General features: G+C 45.2%; 1 long non-coding RNA gene across 3 annotated transcripts; it reads right to left on the bottom strand.

Annotated features, from left to right (window-relative positions):
• Nucleotides 1-2,885: 2,885 nt before the first annotated feature.
• On the bottom strand, nt 2,886-13,868 carry LOC121016466 (uncharacterized). 3 transcript variants are annotated; one of them, XR_005784301.1, is made up of 6 exons: nt 13,775-13,868; nt 13,610-13,695; nt 5,377-5,941; nt 4,279-4,465; nt 3,996-4,195; nt 2,886-3,287 (listed from the first exon to the last, which is right to left on the bottom strand). It is a non-coding gene; the product is annotated as an uncharacterized LOC121016466 (long non-coding RNA). The 3 variants fall into 3 exon arrangements; XR_005784300.1 differs by having other exon boundaries at nt 3,936-4,465; XR_005784299.1 differs by having other exon boundaries at nt 3,996-4,465.
• Nucleotides 13,869-14,511: the final 643 nt, after the last annotated feature.

Below are 14,511 nucleotides of genomic sequence, written 5' to 3'. Positions count from 1 at the left end.
GTATCTCCTTCACTTAGCTTTCCCCAGTGTTAACACCTTGACTAATCATGGTACAAGTTTCAAATCTAAGAAACTTACGTCGGCACAATCCTGATATTGAATGGTCGACTTCATCTGGACTCCCCCGTTTTGGTCCTCCTCGCTTTTTCTGTTCCAGGATCCAAGGCATAATATTGGGCATATGCGATGCCAAAACATCTTGTTACCAGTGACACCTTGACCATGCGGCTAAGGTGGTGCGTGCCAGGTTTCCCCACTGTAAAACTACTATTTCTTTTTTCATACTCTTATTTACATGCGAATAGGTCCTGACCACACTGAAGGTGACGAGAGTTAAGATCCACATAATGGAGGGAGGAGTATCAAAGAATTTGTGAAGTATAGTAATTAATTACGATTAGGCACAGTTATTTAGAAATGTTTGGGGAGCCGTACTTAACAGCTATGCCAAATCCTGCTTCTCCTTAAAATTTGGTGCACTAACGTAGCATTCACTGGGGATCTTGCCTGCAAGCAATTATTACCGTGGGATTCTGGTAATTGATTTTCTATTTCTCGGAATCTTTCTGTATGTATTAGTTATTAATGATTTATTAGTTGCTGCTGGGGTATCACTGCTTCAATGCCCTACAAAATACAAAATATCGATGCAAGAAGCTAAAGAAGACCTACTTAAGGAGCGCCTGGGTGGCTCAGCTGCTTGAGTGTCGGACTTCGGCTCAGGTCATGATCTCACAATCCATGAGTTTGAGTCCCGCATCGGGCTCTGTGCTGTCAGCTCAGAGCCTGGAGCCTGCTTCGGATTCTGTGTCTCCCTCGCTCTCTGCCCCTTCCCTGCTCATGCTCTGTCTCTCTCTGTCTCTAAAAAATGAATAAACATTAAAGAAGAAGAAGAAGAAGAAGAAGAAGACCTACTTAAAAACAGAGATCTATTATGTCATAGGCTGGAGAACTCCATATTATCAAGATATAATTCTCACCAAGTTGATTTTTCCCCAAATTATCAAATCGATCTATATTGATCCCACGCTGGTCCCAATGAACATCCCCAGCAGGGTTTTTTTTTTTTTTTAAATAGAAATTGACAAGATAATTCTAAAATTATATTGAAATACAAAATACTTGCAAGAGCTTTAGTAATCAAGACTGTGAAGGGGCGCCTGGGTGGCTCAGTCGGTTGAGCAGCCGACTTCGGCTCAGGTCACGGTCTCGCGGTCCGTCAGTTCGAGCCCCGCGTCGGGCTCTGGGCTGACCGCTCGGAGCCTGGAGCCTGTTTCGGATTCTGTGTCTCCCTCTCTCTGCCCCTCCCCCATTCATGCTCTGTCTCTCTCTGTCTCAAAAAGAAATAAACGTTAAAAAAAATTAAAAAAAAAAAGACTGTGAAATATATGTATGGACAGACGCATAAGTCAAGGTATCAAAATAGAGTTCAGAGGCTGAAATCGAGATTTGTAGAGAGATCAATACAGAGAGAGGTACAGCTAATGGGTTTTAGACAACAGTGTAAGGCAATTGAATGAGGGAAAAGAGTTTTTTTCAAAAGTGATCCTGGAACAATGGACACCCCTATGGAAAAAATGATTACTCTGGCTGTAGAGTATAGCAAAGATCACAGGAGGTCAGGAGTAGATGAGGGCACACCAGCTAGGAAGCTCTTGTTTCCAGGAGAAATAATGGTGGCTTTGCTCTTAGTTAATCTAGTAACTTCACTTCTAGGAATTTACTTTATAGATATGGGAAAATTGACAATGACCTGAATGCCTACCAATAACAGTCTAGTTAAATTACAGTTTGTTTTTGAATAGGATGACAGAAAACTGTTTAAAGAATAACGAAACTCTTTGTGGAATGAGCACTAAGATAAATTCTTTAATTAAAAGAAACCAAGACGCATAGTAGAGTAATTGGATATTTTACACTGTGTCAAAGGACACGCAGGGACTGGGTAGCATGAGTTGCATGGGGGGACAGTAACAGGTTGGCTAGGGGACTGGCAGGAAGGAGATTTTTCAGTGCATACTGTTCTATACGTTCTGATTTGGGGTTTTATATCTTTGTATTACCAATTAAAATATGTGCTAAAATTTAAATTATATTTAAGGGGCACCTGGGTGGCTCAGTTGATTGAGTACCAACTGAGTAATTATAGATTATTTGACTCCGGTCATGATCCCAGAGTTGTGAGATCAAGCCCCACATGGGGCTCTGTGCTGGGCATGAAGCCTACTTGGGATTCTCTCTCTCTCTCTCTCTCTCTCTCCCCCCCCCCCTTCTCTCTCTGTCTCCCCCTCTGCCCTTCCTTCTATCACTCTCTCTCTCTCTAAAAAATAAAAAAGTAAATAAAATAAAATAATATTTAGAAAACAGGAAATGATAGGACTAGGGTGATGGTCATGAAGATGGAGAGGAAAAAAGTCAACTGGGAATTAAAATCAATGGATACGGGGCGCCTGGGTGGCTCAGTCAGTTAAGTGTCCAACTCTTGATTTTGGTTCAGATTGTGATCTCATGGTTGGTGGGTTCGACTCCCACGTGGGACTCTGAGCTGACAGTGCGGAGCCTGCTTGGGATTCTCTCTCTCTCCCTCTCTCTCTGGCCCTCGCCCCAGTCATGCCGTCTCTCTCTCAAAATAAATAAATAAACTTAAAAAATAAAAAATTAAATGAACAGAGAATCGTACACGAATTGAACACACGTGGCTGTATGGGGGAGGGGAAGGGGGAAAATAAAAAGTTACAGACAGGGAAGGAGGAGGACCATAAGAGACTCTTAAATACCGAGAACAAACTGAGGGTTGATGGGGGGTGGGGGAGAGGGGAAAGTGGGTGATGGGCATCGAGGAGGGCACCTGTTGGGATGAGCACTGGGTGTTGTATGACAACCAGTTTGACAATAAATTATATTTAATAATAATAATAATAAAAAGAACATGTGGCTGTAAGACAGCGTGGGGAAGCCTACTCGGTTTCTTGGCTTGTGCCACTTCCTGGTGCAATAGGGAACACAGGTTTAGTGTGTTAAGGCATGAGAAGGGGGCTGGCGGGGGGCACGAAAGGAAGGGAAAAAAACCATGAAAATGGTTTTAAGTATGTTGAGTTTGCAAAATTCCAGAGGTGACGCTGAGTAGGCAGTCTAATGTTTGGATGGTTCTGGAGCTCAGAAGACAGGCCCCCCGGCTGGAGAAGCAAAGCAAAGTTTCCATGTGAATAGATAAGAACTGACGCCAGGGTGTGGATGCGCTGATCTATAGCCGGAGGGGGCACGGTCTCGGAGGTAAGGATTTTATCCTAGGAAAAAAAAAATTAAGCATAATCAAAAACTGGCCTCAGCCATTTAACAAACACATAAGCAAAAATGCAGTTGCAGATGCCCGTAGAAAGCCTTGCTTTGTCCCTTCTAGTTCACGGTGTAAGAACTGAGATGACTTATTGCTGGAACATACATTTACATCAACTGAATGAAGTTAAGTGGCTGGAGGAGCGACAAAGAATAAAACAGCTAAACGTTGAGAACATTTTACCAAACGTTTGAGGCTCGGATGGCAATACTTCTCCATCAGTAGCTTTCTGCTAATGAGTGAGGCGATGGTAGGCCCTTATTATTTGCATATAAAGGAGCAAACGTCTTCCTGTTCTCTGTATCAGGAAGCTGTGCGTGCACCAGGTGCCATGTGGCCTGCTGACTTCAAGGGACATTGAAGAAGAAGGGACTCAGGTACGCAAATAACCTCAACTTGGCCACGGTCGAAGAGACAAATACAGCTGCACAGTGCAGCTCTAACAAGCTGCGGAGAGCAAGGCCCGGGGGTGGGCGGAGGGGAGAGTTGCACACAGTGTGCTGCATGTAGATAAGATCATAGGGAATTTCTCAACACCCCCGCCTGTGTCCCACCCGCTCCTGACCGCCTGATTTCACCAGCGGCCCCAGGCCCATACTTCTTGGCCATGTGGTTCCCAAGACCGCCTCCACCCTGGCAGCAGGAGAGGGTCTTCTACCTCCAGGGGCAGTACCCGGCTTCCCGTCCCCTGCCAAAACAATCGCGGAGTGTGATGATGTCACTTGGGACGGCATCGCAGGACACCACATGCAGACAGATAGCTGTGGCTGTCGTGTGTGAATACAGCTTTATCTACAGAGGAGGTGGCCAGCCGGGCAGGCATCTGCTGACTCTTGCTTTCAATGTCTAGAACGGAAACTAAGAGAGAAGGCAAGACAAGTGGGGCCGGTCAGAGGCAGTTCCTCTCTGCATGCACCCTTGCCCTGTTTGTCTGCTCTCACCGCAGACGTCCCTTCCTCTTGGAAAGGATTCTCCATGGTGCTTTGCAGGGAAAAGGGTCTGCTCTGTGGTTCCCAAGCCTCTACATGTTGCTTTGTTGGAAGGGCTGGGCCCAGGTTTGTCCTCAAGGGAGAAGGCGGTGGCATCCAAGAGGGTGCCCGGTGCATGCGTTTCCCTCACACATACCACCTGGTTCATGAAGAAATGCATTGTTTAGGCAACATCATCACTGACAAGAAAGCCCACCAACATCTATGAATGGTTTGACTTTGCTTGCAGGGGGGTGGGGGCGAGGATTGAGAAATAAACCTCATTCAGCATCACTAATATGCTCATCTGATCCAGAACATTCATAGTACTTTCAGACTCCCAATTAAATCATCATTTGCTGTTTTCTGCAACATTTTAACCACTTTTTTTGTTGTTGTTGTTAAGCTCAGGGCGCCTGCGTGGCTCAGTCTGTTGAGCGTCTGACTTCAGTTCAGGTCATGATCTCACGGTTCTTGGGTTCGAGCCCCATGTCGGGCTCTGTGCTCAGAACCTGGAGCCTGCTGAGGATTCTGTGTCTCCCTCTCTCTCTGCCCCTCCCCTGCTCACGCTCTATCTCTCTCTGTCTCTCAAAAATAAATAAACATGAAAAAAAAATTTTTAATAAAAAAAAAGCTCGACTCTTCGGATAAAAGTCATTTTGCTAGATAGAGGAAAAAATTATAAAATTTTATCTCTCCTCCATGGTATTGCCATAAGTTTAAACGAAGATGCCAAGAGGGGCACCTGGGTGACTCTTTCAATTACGTGTCCGACTCTTGATCTCCTCCCAGGTCATGATCTCACAATTGGTGAGCTCCAGCCCCGCTCAGGGCTCAGCCCTGATGGCGGGAAGCCTGCTTGGGACTCTGCCTCTCCTTCTCTCTGCTTGTGCTCTATCTCTCTCTCTCTCTCAAAATAAATAAACTTAAAAAAAAAATATGCCAAGATACAAAAGACTTGAGAACTATTTGAGTTGCTACTCTGCCTATTTCTCTTTAACGGGTGTAGTAACACTGCTTGAATTTAACATTCCCTCGTGGTTTAGAAAGCCCGATAAAATGTGTGTGTACCTTCCTCAGATGACCAGGAGATGGCGCCCAAGTCAACGCGGGGAATCGGCCTCCTGGCTGAAGGCTGCTGTGAGTCTGCCAGAAAACCAACTGAAGCATGAAAAAAAAAGGAGGGAGAAACATACTCCGAGTGTTTCATGAAATGGGGGGAGTTCAGGACAACAGTCTCAGGATGCCCTCAACATGTGATTAGTTCCTACCTGGGGAGACCGCAGGAATAACGAGAAACGCAAAATAGGAAGAGGCAGAGAGCTAAGGAAAGGGAATGGTGGTATCATGTCAAGTGCATTCTGATGCAGGGGTAGTGCTATCCGGTGATTCACATAGACGATCCTCACCCTCCCGGTCAGGCTATGAAGCAGACACTGGGCGTCCCAAGACAGAGCTCCGTGAGGTCACCTGGGCGGCTCAAATGCTCATCGCGCAGAAGCAGTCACCAAGGCAGGATTCCAACTCCGTTCTGTCTGGTGCCACCGTCCATTCACTGAAAGACATGCGTGTTTCTTCCAGGATGAAGGCGGAGAGGGGCCTATCGAGAATGTTCTCAGGTGCTCAATAAAAGAAGCTTTAAAAGAGATAATAAAAAAATTAGTATAATTAATATAATATTATATAAAGTATAATATAATATTATATTATATATTATAATACTATATATACTATATATATTCTATATATATACTATATATATTCTATATATATACTATATATATACTATATACTATATATAATATATATATTACTATATATATTACTATACTATATAATAGTATATATTATATTATATATAGTACTATATATATATATTATTATATATATATACTATATATATATACTATATATATTACTATACTATATAATAGTATATATTATATTATATATAGTACTATATATATAGTATATATATACATAATATATATATACTATATATAGTATATATTATATATAATAATGATATATTATAATATACTATTATATAGTATAGTAATATATATAGTAATATATATATTATATATATAGTATATATAATATACTATTATATAGTATGTAATATATATAGTAATATATATATAGTATATATATATTACTATATATATACTATAGTATATATATACTATATACTATATATATTACATACTATATAATAGTATATTATAATATACTATATAATATATAGTATATAATATATATAGTATATAATATATAGTATATTATAATATAGTATAATATAAATATAGTATAATATAATTAAATAATATAATTAGTATAATCAGACTAAAAAATTAGTCTGACATTATAAGTAGTGTCTCACCTCAGACATACTAAAAATAAAATGTCCCAACTCATGAGGAGTTACTGTCTCATTTAGCAGTGAAAACTTACATAGAAGAGGAAGTGTAATATGTGTGGCTAAAAGAGCACAACTGAGACGCTAAGTGAAGTGAGAATCTTCAATGTCCCCAGCAAGCAGTGTCTTGCTGATCAAGCACTAGCTTCAGTGACTTTCCTAGCAGCTGAGGAGGAGAAAAGACTGCCACCTTATAAAATGCAAGGGGGGCTCTGTGGTCCCAGCTGCAGCCCTCCCATTGCTCTCAAGGGGGCTCCATTTAGTTGGATGTCTTGAATCGCCAGAGGCTTCTGAACGCATCTGAGATGAGGTGTATTTCTCTACTGGTCAATTACACCCATATGTATCCATATTGTTTAGAAGTTATAACAAACAATAGGTACCAAGTGTCTACTTCCTGCCCAGCTCTGCTCAAGGCACTTCCTCAGGACCCCCTTCCCATGCTGACCACACAGGAACAGAAGACTTCTGGGTCACGCCATCCTGGATCCCTGAAGCCAGGCTTCCCAGCTGGGTGCTGGGTTACCCGACCTCCAGGGGCACACCTTCTCATGTGTCAACTGTGATTGCATCTGGCTCATTTGTGGGCGTGATGACTGAATGAGCTAAGATTTCAAGGGCAGAGTTTACAGGTCTGTGCTTCCAACAGCTTTAAGTGACATAGAATAACCTGGAAGCAAGTCATGTCACGGTAAAGGAAAATTTCTTACCTGATGGTACACTTAAGAGTATGTAATTCTGTTCCTGTTTTCCATCATGCTTTTCAAAGTGTCTTGGTAGGGCCTCATCATGTATCAGTGAAGTAGGAAGGGCAGAAACGATTTCAGCCCTGTTTCAAAGTCACAAAACTTGAGTCACAGGGCTAGTGCTTGGCCACTGAATGCCTAAGCTCCAAACTCTTCAGATGGATGGAGAGGAGAACGTGGACCAACAGATACTTCGGAGTTAGAAAGGAACTGGTGTTGGGTGGGATGTGATGATGAGGGGAGGTTTCCAGCCTGCACACCCGTGTAGATGGTGAGGTGGGAAATCAACAATGCAGCCTGAGGCACATCCCACCACCAAGAATGGCATGTGACTAGATGGCTCTTCTTCCCTAAGTATTCAGCCACAGAGGAAAATCTAACAATGTCCTCTGGCTCTCATAAATTTTGTTTTAGGTGATTTCTACATCCCAAGGACTCTTTTTTATTATTATTGAGAACGTTTTTTAAGCTTATTTGTTTTGAGAGAAAGAGAGTGACGGGGGGAGAGGCAGAGAGAGAGGGAGAGAGAGAGAATCCCAAGCAGGCTCCACACCATCAGTGCGGAGCCCGATGTGGGGCTTGAACTCATGAACCACGAGATTATGACCTGAGCCAAAATCAAGAGTCAGATGCTTAACTGACAGAGACACTCAGGTGCCTGGAAAGGACTCTTTTTACTTACTTTCTGCCATGGAGGCTGAGAAGTTTCTTGACAGAACCCCTTCTGAGGCTCGGCGGCCGCATATGCTGGGGAGGACATTTAGCAACAGCCCGCTCTGACAAATGTCTTCCCTGGTCCCGAGGCAGGGATGCAGTTGCAAGAGAATCAAAGCAAAGAAACCAAAAGCAACAGTGACTGGCCCAGGATACAGCAGAGCTCCAGAAGTGAAGGAACACGCTACTTGCTCTGCTGGCTGTTCCTACTCCCAACCCGGGGTTTCCAGGTGTGCATTAAGACATGACTTCTCCTCCACCTCAGTTCTCATCACGCTGTGGAAGCGTGTCATTGGAACAATCTCCACGGGGCCAAGCCAGGACAATTACCTGGACCCCTGCCAGCCTGCTGACACGTGGCCAATGTCAAAGACTGCCCCTTCTGCTCTCTTCCAGCTGAAGCCAGAGCCCTGACATCTGGATTAGTTTATTGATCCACTTATCCATTCATTCAGTAATCAAATATTAACTGAGGCCATCGGGGCCAAGGTGCAGTAGACCCTGCATTAACTGCTACTCAAGGAGAAGGGAGAATGTCATCAGAACTAGACTTGATCATTGCATGAAAGTGACATTGACTAGCATGAAAACAGGAAGAGCTTGAGAATCGTTCCACTCATTCAGTCTACATAATTAAGCGCTATTATACTGGAAAGCACAGCATATCCTAGGGGTCATTGTTGAGGGTCATTACCAGCTCATTAGATCAATAGGCAAACCTCTGCATTGGCTCATTTTCTGTTAAGCTTATTTCCTAGGATGACATTATCGTTAATGTTGTTTTAAATCAGAATATATAGGGGCGGCTGGGTGGCTCGGATGGTTAAGCCCCCGACGTCAGCTCAGGTCAGGAACTGGCAGTCTGTGAGTTTGAGCCCCGCGTCAGGCTCTGTGCTGACAGCTCAGATCCTGAAGCCTGCTTCAGATTCTGTGTCTCCCTCTCTCTCTCTGCCTGTCCCCTGTTCACACTGTCTCTCTCTCTCTCTCTAAGAATAAACATTAGAAAACACATTAAAAAAATAATAGTAAATCAGAATATATATACAAAGAAAATTAAAAGTATATGACCAAGATAAATTGAATAAGCTAATATTTTCTCTTAATTACTTCCATTTTATGAAAAGGATCTACTTTTTAAAACTGATCCTGCATTGGAAAATCAATCCAATTCTTTCCCTTGTTGCATATTGTGCTTGGATTCTGTGCACAGAATCTGTTCTGGGCAGGAAGAAGTGCCCTCAGACCTCAGAGACCACGATACAGAGAGACCCTGAGAAGCCAAGTACTGAAATGTTGGGGCTTCAATAGGCATCATTACGTGCACTATGGTCTTGTTCTGTCCAACTGAAGTCTTTTCCCATGTGATACTAAGGATTTCTAAAGCTCCTCCATACCCTGGATTTACCCCACCTGCATTGAATGTCGTCTTCCAACTGCATGGGATGAATCTACTCGGCCAACTGGAGATTCATTACAAAATTATGGCTCTAGACTCCCAGCCCAAAGACAAGAGAAACAAGGCCAGAACCCGAAAAAGAAGACGAATTATGCTCACTGCTCCCTTTCCCTTATGAATTCCACTTGGGCAGACCCCTGAAATTTGCAACTACTAGGGAGAATGTTGCATTTGGAAGTGCCAAGAACATGACGATGTCGCGTTTGATCTCCCCATGGTGGAATGATTTTAGATAAACCTGCACTTGTGAAGTCATTGGAGAGTGCAAGGTGACCTCTCAGGAAAGGGAGACTCTGTCAGTCCCACATTCTGTGCCCCTGACAGGCGAGGATGTGCCTTGATTTTGACCTTGGTTTTGCTACCTATAAAACCAGTCCTCAGGTGCCGTCTGCCCCTCTGCAACATCATTGAGTTGCCACGTGGTGATGAGCTCAAAGCACCTGACGACCCTTCAATATGGAGTTTAGGATGTGCCCCCGTTTTCTGGCATGTTCCACTTTGAGTCAGGAAGACATTTTTTTTTTTTAATGAAAATATGTTTCTATTGTTTCTTTAAAGTTTTTCTTGGAATTTTCCTGAATGGAAATGAAAACATCTAAGATTTTACATATATCTCTGTGTGTGTGTGTGTGTGTGTGTGTGTGTGTGTGTATGTTTACCTATTTACTTATTTATATGTTTATGCGTGTAGGTACTTCATCACACTATGAAGCTATGACATAGCACACTGATTACAATCCTGCTAGAGAGACTAAATGTTTTGCGATGGTTTAAAGCAGGAGTCAGCAAGCTTTTCTCTATAAGGGACCAGATAATAACTACGTCGGCTTTGTATGCCATGCGGTCTCTGACCAATAACTCGGTTTTGTCATGTGGCGCAAAAGCAGCCAGAGGCAATAATATATAAAAGAAAAAGTGTGTTCTGGTAAAACTACGAACACTGATGATTGAACTTCCTAGAATATTTATAAAAAGGACTCTTCCTTTGTTTCTTTCACCAAATCTTTAAAAATGGAACCCTCCCCCTGCTTTGCAGGACATACGTACATAAACAAGAGGCTTGCCAGATTTGGCCCATGAGCCACGGTCTGCTGACCCAAGCTTTAAGGTTCTGGCATAAGGTGTTAAATATAATTTCTGTATAGCTTTCAAGTCCTGTGACATAACACTTCTAAACCTGGACCAGAAGCAAGGGCTTAGTCATTTTTTTTTTTCCTTTGGAGTTCAAGACCTCAGAGGCGCCCAGAGATTTATTTGTATTCACTAGCCTTCTGCCTCCCCCTGGCCAGTGACAAGATGGCACCATAGTCCCTGGGCTCACCAAGCGTCGCCCAATCCCCTCAAAACCCTAGAGTCTCTCCAGCTTAGAGCCCCCTCAAGATGGGCTACTCTGGGCATGTCGAGTTTCTCTACAGGGAAGCACAAAACCGCCAAGAGCCCCCTCTGTCTCCTGTCATCGGACACAGTTTCCTCTTCATCCTTCAGAAGCTTTCCAGATGAATTGACCTGGAAGCTTCCTCCAGATTTGGTCAGGCCCATGGTTTTAATAATGAAACCACTTCCATTGCTAGAAATGTCCTCCGTCCCTCCCCCAGGCTGGCTGACCATCTCCTAGATGCTCATTGTCTACTGTATGAGTCAGGGGTCTCCCAAGAAACAGAGTCTACAGTCCACATCTGCAAAACACCTCCACAGCAAGACCCAGATCAGTGTTTGACCAGACAACGGGACCCCACCGCCTCGGCAAGCTACACATAAAATTAGCCATGGCTCCTGTTTTGGACTGAATGTATCCACCTCCCAAATTCATGTGGGAGGTAACAGTATTAGGAGGCGGGGACTTTGAGAGGTGATTATGTCATGAGGGGGGAGCCCCCACGAATAGGATTAGTGTTCTCCTAAGAAGAGACCCAAGAGAAATGATTTCTCTCCCAGCTGTGGGAACCTGTCAGCAATCGGGCGGCGGGTCTCCCCGGACACTGGATCAGCTGGCTCCCCGATCTCGGACCACGCAGCCTCCAGGACTGTGACCCACGACGAACCAGTGCTCGTTGGTTAAGCTCTCAGACTGTGGTGTTCTTATTACAGCAGCCGAGCAGACAGATAATCCCCAAACCCAACAGGCTGAGCAAAGCTAGGAGCGTGGCCATGGTGTTCCCGTGAGGAGTTAGAAGTGCCTTATTCTCTCCTCCGAAGCTTCTCTTCTGCGACTGACTTGGGGGGAGAAACAAGGAAATTTTACTTAATAAATGTGTTTGAATGAATACACAAACGATTGCGGGTTACCCAGCTCACTTCTCCTTCCGGCTCTGCCTGAAGGGCCAGTGTTAGTGTCCCAGGGCCCAGTCATGCTCTTGAGGAACCCGCGTCTATTATACAATTTAATTATGCAAATCAATAGAAAAGGATGCCACCCCCTGGGAGTAACATACACATACTTGGACCCCAGTGAGGCGCTCTGAACCCCACAGGGCTCACAGGGCCCTCTGCGGGGTAGACCTGCAGTTGAGGGGAGTCTCGGATTGCAGAGTGACCAGAGCTGAGTGGCTTTTCTCGGATCTGTGGATTTCTTGGGGTGTTGGTTCTTTCATGCAAGGATATGCATATGGCCAAACCTGCTTTCCAGGGTGTATCAGCCTGGAGCCACTCAGGACACAGGACCGACCACATGGTACTTAAAACTGGGGATGTGTAACTGTAGGGATTGTTTTTTTTTTTGTTTTTTTTTTAATTTTTTTTTTAACGTTTATTTATTTTTGAGACAGAGAGAGACAGAGCATGAACAGAGGAGGAGCAGAGAGAGAGAGAGAGACACAGAATCTGAAACAGGCTCCAGGCTCTGAGCTGTCAGCACAGAGCCCAACACGGAGCTCGAACTCACGGACTATGAGATCATGACCTGAGCCGAAGTCGGACACTTAACCGACCAAGCCACCCAGGCGCCCCTGTAGGGATTGTTAAGCTATGATTTTGGAAAGTAAATATAAGGTGTAGAAAATTTTCTCATTGGTTCCCCAGGGCTATAGGAGAGTGCCCAAGGAAGGACGAACTTGGAATGGGAGTCCCCACCCCAGGTGGGGTACGAACCTCCATGGGGAAGGTATGGACGGCAGGGCAGTTGACAGGGTTGCCCAGGTAGGAGCTGGTCCACAGTTCCTGGGCAAGCAGAGTCACAGGCAGAGTCACAGGCTTGCAGGCATGAAGGTGCTGCTGTGGGTGGGGGGTCAGAGCCCCCAGCATCGTGTTGCAGGAGATACAAGGAAAGGATCGGCAGGCCAGGTGGGGCTGCAAGGTGGCATTCTGGGCATGTGGACAGCACACAGTGTCACCGATGTTCCTGCAGGCTTGTCCCTGACCATGAGCGCAGCCACTGGGGCCTGTAAGAGAAGTCCCTTCCTCTGGGCTGTCCCTCCAGAGTCCATAGGGAGAAAACTGATGTCATGCTTACCACAAGGAGAGATGCTTAATGGGATTCTTCCCATGGCCCCAGGGTAGGCACCAAAGGGGTGAATTTGGAGCTGAGAGGCAAGCCATTGATCACTAGCACCCGGAACGGCAGGAGGTGGAGGCGATCAGGAGGGCCAAGCCCTCGGACTGACCTGCAGTTCCCACGGTGTGCTACCCCCCCCCGTCCCCCCCTTCCCCCTGGGGGCTGCGGCTTCCCTTGGTGCCTCTCCATTTCCTTAACCCAGATGCTCCCTTACCAAACCTAAACCTCACTAGTTATGGTAAATGCCTCTGGGCCGGTTTTTGGAAGTCTGAAGAACGCCTCCCGGAGACGAATGTGCGGCCAGGAGATGGAGAGGCGGGAACACGTGGCCATCCCACAGGTCACACTGCTGCTTTCAGCCCAACAGACCTCCCCTTGCCCTTGCCCGCCCTGATGAGCTGTCTCATGTTTTTTGATGCCAGCCTGCAGCAATGTGCACAGAGCAAGGCACGAGAAGAGCTAATAGCTTTTGCCCTTACCTTTCTCGTCTCCACTCCTTAGTTAGGGCTGCTGGAAAGAAGAAACGCAAGCTAGGGGCCTTCAACAACAGGAATGCATCATCTCCCTGTTGGAGAAGCTGGAAGTCTGAGATCAGGGTGTAGGGGGGGCTGGTTCCTCCTGAGGCTGGGAGGGAGAATCTGTACCTGCCTGTGCCCCAGCTCCTGCTGGTTTGCTGGGAAGCTTTTGGCGTGCCTTGGCTGGTAGATATCACCCTGATCTCTGCCTTCACACTCACGTGGTGTCCTCCCATGTGCCTGACTGAGTCCAAAGTTCTTTTTATAAAGGAAACCAGTCACGTTGGATTAAGGGCCCCGCCTACTCCAGGATGACCTCATCGAAACTGAACTAGAACTTCCCTTTGCTTCTGGCAGGCAGTTGGGGTAAGTGAACATGACTTTATCTCTCTGGGATTAAGTTGATTCGAATCTGGGGTTCTCTAAAGCTCGGATCTAGTTCAGGATCATGATGTTTCCCAGGGTGTAAACGTTCAAGGGTGTCGCACGGAGCCCCGGGAGTGTGTATTTGGCTTCCCCCCCCCGGGTGGATCCTGAGCTGACTCTCACCTTCCCTGTGTTCAGACACACCCACCGGCTCCACATGGTTCCCAGCCGCCCCTGGGAGTGGGCAGACAGGTGTGTTGAGGGGAGAAAGCAGAGCCCAATGGCAATCTCGCATTTCTGTCCACGTCTTTCACCTGGAGTAGTGGCTTCTCAAGTTCTTGCTGCCTGGTAGTTAAGCATTGCTTTCCTTTTTTTTTATTTTTTTATTTTTTAGATTTATTATTTTTTATTTTTAATATAATTTATTGTCAAATTGGCTAACATACAGTGTATACAGTGTGCTCCTGGTTTGGGGGGTAGATTCCCATGGTTCATCACTT

Source organism: Herpailurus yagouaroundi, unplaced genomic scaffold, assembly GCF_014898765.1.
Source record: "Herpailurus yagouaroundi ecotype Mexico unplaced genomic scaffold, PumYag 210, whole genome shotgun sequence".
NCBI lineage: Eukaryota > Metazoa > Chordata > Mammalia > Carnivora > Felidae > Herpailurus > Herpailurus yagouaroundi.
Note: the sequence above shows the minus strand (reverse complement) of the source record. Positions and strands in the feature narration are given on the sequence as shown.